Below are 9,327 nucleotides of genomic sequence, written 5' to 3'. Positions count from 1 at the left end.
TCAATAAATTCTTGAAAAATATGGGAACTTGCCTAGACATTTCTTAACAATACTCTTAATTAACCAACTAAAATCCTCAAATAACTTGTTAAGATAAAGGGAATTATGCTCTAGTGTTTTGTATTCATCAAAATTCATTAGAGGGTCAACATTAGTTATTCACAAACCTTTTAATTGCTATAATTATTTTAAGACCCAATTCACCCCCCCCCCCCCCCCCTCTTGGGTTGTCTATCTGGGCAACAAGTGGTATCAGAGCCGGAACTCTTTTACCCAAGGAGTAAAAAATCAAAATGACAACCCCATTTGGATCTTCTCACATTAAGGGCCAGTCCACCCATAGACCTCCATTCTTTAATGGATCCGACTACTCATATTGGAAGGCTAGGATGAGAATATTTATCCAAGCCCAAGACTATGAGATGTGGACCACCATACTAAATGGACCACACATCCCATCCATTTATGTAGAGAGTGTCACTGTACCCAAACTTGAAAAGGATTGGGATGACAATGACATAAGGAAGGCACAACTAAATGCCAAAGCAATGAATGTGCTTTATTGTGCATTAGATAGAAATGAATTCAATAGAGTCTCTACTTGCATTTCTGCAAAAGAGATTTGGGATAGACTTGAAGTGACCCACGAGGGCACAAATCAAGTAAAAGAATTCAAAATAAATATATTAGTTCATAAGTATGAACTATTTAAGATAGATTCTAATAAAACAATCACTTGCATGTTCACTAGATTTTCTGACATTGTCAATGGCCTAAAAAGCCTTGGCAAAAATTATACTAACAGTGAGCTTGTCAGGAAGATTCTTCGTTGTCTACCAAGGTCATGGGAAGCCAAGTGACGGCAATCCAAGAAGCCAAGGACTTAAACAAGCTGCCACTCGAGGAGCTACTTGGATCCCTCATGACGCATGAGCTAACAATGAAACAACACAATGAAGAAGAGTCCTCTCACAAGAAAAAGGTAATAGCACTAAAATCTGTTTCCACTAACAAAGATTTGGTCTTGCAGCAGTAGCAGTGAAGAGGAAGACAATGAGGGAGATGATGATGAGGCTCTCCTTGTAAGAAAATTCCGTAGATTCATCAACCGGAAGAAGTCCTCTCATCAAAAAGAGGCCCCTCAAGCTCCTATCACAAGGATAAAGGTAAGAAAAGGGAAAATGAGGGGATCGGATGTTATGAGTGTAAGAGCCGGGGCATTTCAGAGCTGAGTGTCCCTTTGCTGAAGAAGGGGAGCAAGTACAAGAAAAAGAAAGTCCTCGTCTCCACCCTATCGGACTCCGATACATCATCATCATCATCGGATGAGGAACAAGAAGAAAAGGCCAACCTATGTTTTATGGCTAACGATAATTAGGAGTGTCTTGCAGCCAAGGTCGACAAAAATTGTTGGTACTTGGATAATGGCTGCTCAAGACACATGACGGGTGACAAAGACCAATTCTTCACCCTTGAACCTAAGAAGGAAGGTGCTGTGACATTTGGAGACAATAACCAAGGTCACATCATTGGTATAGGTAAAGTACAAATCACCCCTTCAACCTTTATTGATAATGTTAGATATGTTGATAGTCTTAAGCATAATCTACTTAGCATTAGTCAATTGTGTGATAGAGATTTTGATGTTTTGTTCAAACCATCTTTATGCATCATAACCAACTCAAATGACAACAGTTTAGTTTTTAAAGGAATAAGACGTGGGAATGTGTATGTAGTAGACCTTGAGGATCTTGCCCAAACATAACCCATGTTTAGTTGTTAATGAAACTAAGGATAATGATGCTAGTTGGTTATGGCACCGTAAGTTGGGTCATGCAAGTATGGACACAATATCAAAACTAGTTAAAAGAGATTCCGTGATAGGTTTGCCAAAACTAAAGTTTGAGAAGAATAAAATATGTGAAGCTTGTCAATATGGCAAACAATCAAGGAACTCATTTAAATCCATAAATGTGTCTCTACCTCTAGACCTCTAGAACTACTCACATGGATCTATTCGGACCAACTAGAACCACAAGTCTAGGTGGAAATAAATATGGTCTAGTTATTGTAGATGATTTTTCTAGATATACTTGGGTCATGTTCTTAGCTCATAAAGATCAAGCATTTTCAGTATTTAAGAAAATTTCATAAGGAAGTAACAAATGCTAGAGATACTTCAGTCATAGCTATTAGAAGTGATCATGGAACGGAATTTGAAAATCATCTATTTGATGAATTTTGCAATAAAAAAGGGAATAACTCATAATTTTTCTGCAACTTGAACCCCGAACCCAAACCCCAAAAACCCCGAACCAAAAACCCCGAAACTTGAACCCAAAACCCGAAACCCTGAAACCCCTAACCCCAAAACTCCTAACCCCAAAACCCCGAAACCCCGAACCGCCGAAACCCCGAACCGCTGAAACCCGAGCCCCAAAACTCGAAGCCCCGAAACCCGAAGCTCGAAACCCGAAGCCCGAACCCCGAAGCCCGAACCCCGAAAGCCCTAAGCCCGAAGCCCTGAGCCCGAAGCCCTGAGCCCTAAGCCTGAGCCCTGAGCCTAAAACCCTCAACCCTAAACCCAAAACCCGAAACCCGAACCCCGAAAACCTGAACCCCGAAATCTCGAACCCCGAACCTCGAACCCGAAATCCTGAAATCCGACCCTCAAACCCGAACCCCGAACCCCGAACCACAAACCAAAAACCCCCGAAACCCAAAACCCCCAAACCCGAAACCCCAGATCCGAAACCCCAGAATCGAGACCCCAGAACCGAGACCCCAGAACCTAGACCCCAGAACCCAGACCCTTAAAACTCCGAAACCACAACCCCAAAACCACAAAACCGAAACCCAAACCAAACCAAACCCGAAAACCAAACCCCGAAAACCTTAACCCCGAAAACCAAGACCCCGAAATCGAAACCTCGAACCCCCGAAATCCTGAACCCCGAATCTCCGAACCCCGAACCCCGAACACCAAACCCCGAACACCGAACACTAAACCCTAAATTCTAAACCCTAAACCCTAAAATCCTAAATCCCAAATCCTAAAACCTAAAACCTAAACCCTGAAATCCAAAATTCTGAAATCCTAAACCCAAAAACCCTAAATCCCAAATTCTAAACCCTAAAATCCTGAAACCCTCAACCCTGAAACCCTAAATTTTGAATCCTAAAATTCAAAACCCTAAAATTCTAAACCCTAAATCCTAAAACCCTAAACCCTAAACCCTAAAATCCTAAACCCCTTAAATCCTAAAATCTAACCCTAATCCTAAATCGTAAACCCCTAAATCCCAAACCCTAACCCTAAACCTAAATCCTAACCTTGACCCTAAACCCTGAACCTGAACCCTAAACCCTAAACCCTGAACCTTGAACCCCAAACCCTAAACCCTGAACCTTGAACCCCAAACCCCAAACCCTAAAAACTTGAAACCCTAAAAACCTTAAACCCATATCCTAAACCATTAACCTAAACCCTAAACCCTAAAACCCCTAGACCCTAGACACCTAGACCCCTAACCTTAGACCCTAGACCCTGAACCCAGGATCTCAAACCCCAAACCCCTAAACCCTGAATCCTGAACCCTGAACCTGAACCCTAACCCAGAATCTTGAACCCTTACCCTAGAACCCTTAACCCTGATCCTAAATCCTGAATCCTAAAATCCTAAACCCTAAAATCTAAACCCTAAATCCTAACCCAAAACCCTAAACCCCTAAAATCCTAACCCTAAATCCTAAATAAATCCTAAATCCCAAACCGTAAACCCCTAAACCTAAACCCTAAACCCTAAACCTTAATCTAAACCCTAAACCCTGAACCCTGAACCCTAAACCCTAAACATTGAACCCTGAAACCCAAACCCCAAACCCTAAAAACTCGAAACCCTAAAAACCCTTAAACCCCATATCCTAAACCATTAATCCTAAACCCTAAACCCTAAACCCCTAGAACCTAGACCCCTAGACCCCTAGACCTTAGACCCTAGACCGTGAACCCAGGACTCAACCAGATCCAAACCCCGAACCCTAAACCCCTGAACCCTGAACCCCTGAACCTGAACCCTGAACCCCAGAATCCTGAACCCTTACCCTTGAACCCTTAACCCCTGATCCCTAAACCCTGAATCTCGAACCCTAAAACTCCGAACCTTGAACCCTAAATCCTGAACCTTGAACCCCTACCCCTGAACCCGTAACCCCCGAACCCTGAACCCTAAATCCTAAAACTCTGAACCCTGAACCCCAAACCTCCAAGACCCAGAACCCTGAACCCTTGAACACCTGACCCCTAAACCTTGAACCCCTGAACCCTAAACTCCAGATCCTCGAACCCTGAACCCTGAACTCTAAACACTGAACCCTAACCTCTAAACCCTAACCACTAAACCCCAAACCCCTAAAACTCTAAACCCCTAACATCTCAAATTCTAAACCCTAAACACTAAAACCTAAACCTAAACCCTAAAACCCAGACCCTAGACCCTAGGACCCTAAATCCTAAACCCTAAATCTAAACCAAAAACCCTAAAACCTAAAAACACTAAACCCTAAAATCCAAAAATCTAAACCCTAAAACCCAAAAACCCAAAATCCTAAAATCCTAAACCTTTAACTTAGGCTTGGGACGCCTATCCCTTGTTCCAAGTCCCTTGATTGAAACAAGCTCAATATTCAAACGTTTTACAAAGATTTGAAAGCTCTTAAGAAGCAAATATAACAATGAGAAACAATAAAATCGGAAGAACCTTTTTGCCGTTGGAAGCGTGGATGATGGTGGTTCTTCTGATGTGGATCACGTTGGCTTGAATGCGAGCTTTGATTGCCAAGTGGGAGTGAGTAGATGAGCTCGAAATCAGATGGGAAAGCTTGAATGCACTTGATTTCTCCTCTTGAAAGCTCTAACTCCCTTGAACCTCTTTTTCTTTCTTCTCTCTTGAATGATCTTGTGTTGGGTTGGTGAGAAGTTGTTGAGAAGCACTTAAGAGGTCCCTTTTATAGCCCAAAAAGCAAATATAGCCGTTAGACACAAAGATATGACCGTTTGAAATTCAAATCTACCTGAAAAAGTTGTCAGTCGCGTCCCAGGCGCTCCGGGGACGTCTCCGCGCTTTACGGGGACGTCTCCGCTTGTTTGCGCTTTTTGCATGGGGACGACTCGCTGCTTCGGGGACGACTCCGCGCTCCGGGGACGTCTCCGCGCTTTACGGGGACGTCTCCGCTTGTTTGCGCTTTTGCATGGGGACGACTCCGCTGCTTCGGGGACGACTCCGCCGTTATATCTCCGAAAAACAAGTCTTCTGGAATTCTCTGAGAGAGTCGACTCCGCTTTTTAGGGGACGTCTCCGGACGTGCCAGTTCTTCCTGTTTGGTGCCAGAGACGTCTCTGAGACTACCGGAGACGTCTCGGCTGTCCCTGATCTGTTTTCTTTCAGCTCAAAAATTCTTCAATAAATTCTGAAAAATATGGGAACTTGCCTAGACATTTCTTAACAATACTCTTAATAACAACAAGAATTCCTCAATAACTTGTTAAGATAAAGGAATTATGCTCTAGTGTTTTGTATTCATCAAAATCCATTAGGGGGTCAACAATCTCCCCCTTTTTGATGATGACAAAACTTGGAGTATGTGCAATATAAAATATATTGTGTTCTAGGACTAATGCATAGCTAAGTTGCATGAATTAGAAAACATATATATTTAAAACATACTTCATGATAATGCTTTCGATTTAACCAGCTTAACACAATCAACATATTTCAATTAACACAATCAACATATTTCAATTTAAGCTGATTTGTATTCAATTCAAAACATACAGCATTATGAGCATATACTTAGATATTTCTCCCCCTTTTTGACAACATCAAAAAGGTTGCAAGATAATGAAACATTAAGCACAAAGATAAGAATACTCAAATATTTCTTTTTCTTTTTGTACTCTGATTTGCATGTCAAATTATTGCAAGAATATGAATCATATAACTCAAGGCAATAATATTAGAAAAAGATTAATGAGCATAGATCAGAGCCAATTATAATGAGAACACATCGAATGTGGTTCCAAAGATAGTTTTCAAATCAAGTGTAGGTGGAATCTTTCTCAAGTTAATTCAAGAAGTACCAAGAATGATATTCAAGGAAAGCACGAATGGAAATTTAACTTTTCTTCAATAATAAGTATGAAAGCTTGTTCATTTAAGATCTTTTGCCCAATATATTAAGTATTTTAGCAACATGAGAGCAATTGAACTAATTTTCAGAATATAAGAACAAAAATATTGTGGCATACATATCAAAATATGATTCATGAAATTTATGATATATCTTAGAGCATTCATAAAATGCAAGGCTTTGAAAGTTCTTTTAGAGTTCTTTTAAAGACTTTCTTTTATTCCTTAAAAAATAATCACAATTTGATATATAAGAATATGAATTGGCACTAAATTGAAGTTCTAAAGAGCAAGCCAATTAGGACTCATTAGTGAATTCCAAAATAGATTTTCTGAGAGACACTCAAGAAAAATTCAACACATTATTCTTCCCTTATTTCATTGAACTAGAGGCTCTTAAGATCAACTGTTTGAATTGTAATTTGGTTCATGATTGATGCATAAGATATACTAACCAAATAACAAGCCTCAAAGGTGTATCATAAAGATTTTCAGATTTAAATTTCAAATGATACATATTGGAGAGTATTAGGATCACTTCTCATTTAGTATTCTTTCTCTCTCCTTTAGTTATAGATTTATGCGATTAAGTTCCATAAGATCTCTCCTTCTGAAATTTTCTTTCTCCCCCTCAATTGATCATTCCATTTAAAGTTTAGAATTTGAAGATAATGTTCAATAAAATTGTCAATCTCAAAAATATATTTTCTATAAGTTTTAGCTTATTTTCATAAGACTCAAGGTTTGAGATAAGACAAACCTTTATAGAACTCATATCAAGGTATAAACTTATTATATAATTAAAGCAAGTCTTGCAATATAAGGAGGTTCATCAAAATCAAATCCATAAAAATCAAGGTATGCTTCAAATTAAAGTAACTTTAGTATAGGATACTGAATATCTAAAGCTCCCCCTCAAAAGATGCATTCTTCTTTAATCATTCTTTTCTATTGTTGAATTTCAGATTTTAATGATAAACGTGAATAAAACTGAAATTCTATGATATCGAGAATGTAGAGTAATCTAGCATATTCAAAATTTGTAGCAATTACTCTTTCTAATCCTTCAAGAACAAGTTATGCTTCTCTTAATCTTAGAGAAAATGTATAGAAATATTAATCAGAAAATGATTCATTGGAAGCTCAGTTTCTTTCAAAAGCATTTACATTTTCTTTCTTTTAAGAATCATTTGAGTGAGCTGAAATATTTCTAGCTTAAGATCATTCACTCTATATATAAATTCTGATGGAAGTCTTTAAGAATGTAGGAGAGAAAAACATATAGATGATCATTGAGGTATATATATTTATAGAACTCAATTTCTTAATCATAGTTTTCAGCAATGTATACATGAAACACAATAAATCTTTTAATATCTAAATAAAATCATATATTTAGAAACATTTGTTCGCAATCAAGATCGTTGAAAAATACATCACTTAAACCAGTTTTAGTACATTTTAAAGATAAGAAATGATATGTTTCGGATGCGTTCGGAGCAATCAACCAAGGCATCAAAATTAATTCTTTTTTCTTATGTTAAAGTTTTCATTTAGAAGTCATATTGAGTTATCTCCTAAATGACACGATCATTGAAGCATATGACTAAGGTTACAAAGATGTAACGATATAAGCATTTTTAAGTTAAGTTTAAGCTTTTATACAAAATCAGATTCTGATTTTCATAAGAATTTCCAAGAAGGATCTCAAAATTATAATTTGAGACATGTATCTTCTACATTGTAGTTCATCTTAAATTACCAAGATTGAAAACACATATTTCAATAACATTAGATCACTTTCAGAGTCTTTGTATTTAATATTGAGTTTCGATACAAAATGGAGGATATTTTAACAAGTATTAGGATATTATATATCAAAGTTAGGCAAGTTGAGAGATAGATCAAGATCAATTCATTTTGCCTAAATAGAGATATCTTCTCTTCTTCTTTTTACAGATTTATTCAACTTTCAGATTTTAAGATGATTGTGACCGACAAATCTGAAATTCTTTTCAATAATACCAAAAAAAATTATGCAGTATTTCAAACATTCAATCAAATTATCCAACCATGAAGCATTACAAAATATTGAGAACCCATAATTCAAAACAACATGCCACATGCATAATATATTATGTGTCAAGTCATGCATTAAAATATTAAGAAAAAGAATGTCAAGGATCAAAATCAATTCTTTTCAAATAAACTCCCCCTATATAATTTTGCACTGATTTCATCCTTAAAGTGTGTTTTCAAGTGATTAAAAATTTGACTTGATTCTTCTATATACTTTCATTTACTTTGTCTTTCATTTTTAACTTTCTTATGCTCTATACTCTATTTGCTCCCTATCCGGTGGAGTTGGGAAGGGGCACGAGGTACTACCACTAGCCTCCCTCTTGTGCCGTCCCTAATATGCCCTACACCGAATAGTTGGGTCAAATAGTGCCGGGGTACTACCACTAGCCTCCCCATTGGCACCATCCCTATGATGAGCAATATAGAAATGTTAAAATGTTTACTTCAAACTCTTCCTGTTTAGGTGTAATTAATTACGAATTTTATCCCTTCCAAAAGAATGCTCACACAAGTCTCACAAATGTGCCGAATATATTATGCTTGTTTTGCTTTTCTTAAGATTGGAGTAATTGCCTTTACTTAGATTTTACTTCTCTGAATAATATCCATTTCTTTTCTTTATCTCTCTCTCTTTTGTTATTCTCAAGTAATTTGCATGAAAGAGCAGAATAAGGAAATAATCTTATGTATCATATAGATGTATATCATGCAAACAACATTTTCATTGTGCTCAAGGATTCATAACTTCTCACAAGTTATTTTAAATCAAAATTTTAAGCATCTACTTGTGTATTTCATGGTTATGATATAGGCAATGAAATATTTTAGTTTGAGCAAACCATGAAACAATTGTCTAAAAGCATAAGTCAATTAATGCATATATAGACATGATGTCTAGAAATTAATATTTAAAGATTTTAATCATGCCACAATAAGATTTAAGTTATTGACTTTGCTTAGCTAATTTATGAGAGAGGTATCTAAAATTACCGATTCATTCTGCATTTTTCAAGTCAAATACCTACTAGATTTCTTATGTATGAACTTTTGGCTGAAG

The sequence above is a fragment of the Phoenix dactylifera genome, unplaced genomic scaffold, assembly GCF_009389715.1.
Source record: "Phoenix dactylifera cultivar Barhee BC4 unplaced genomic scaffold, palm_55x_up_171113_PBpolish2nd_filt_p 000267F, whole genome shotgun sequence".
In the NCBI taxonomy this organism is placed as follows: domain Eukaryota; kingdom Viridiplantae; phylum Streptophyta; class Magnoliopsida; order Arecales; family Arecaceae; genus Phoenix; species Phoenix dactylifera.
This window is presented reverse-complemented; position numbering follows the sequence as displayed.